Here is a 285-nt window from a genome sequence, read left to right on the forward strand (position 1 = left end):
CAACCTTATTAAAAGATGGAAGAAGGAGTTGAAAAAAAACACTCTCTAAAGATGACATACAAATAGCCAAAAGGCATATGAAAAAATGCTCATCATCCCTCATCGTAAGGGAAATGCAGATCAAGACAACATTGAGATACCACCTAACCCCAGTCAGAATGTCTAAGATTAAAAAAACAAAAAATGCTAAGTGTTGGCAGGGGTGTGGTGAAAGGGGAACTCTTTTACACTGCTGGTGGGAATGTAAATTGGTCCAGCCACTATGGAGAACAATTTGGAGATTCC

This window comes from Tupaia chinensis, unplaced genomic scaffold, assembly GCF_000334495.1.
Source record: "Tupaia chinensis unplaced genomic scaffold, TupChi_1.0 Scaffold000047_1, whole genome shotgun sequence".
Classification (NCBI taxonomy): domain Eukaryota; kingdom Metazoa; phylum Chordata; class Mammalia; order Scandentia; family Tupaiidae; genus Tupaia; species Tupaia belangeri.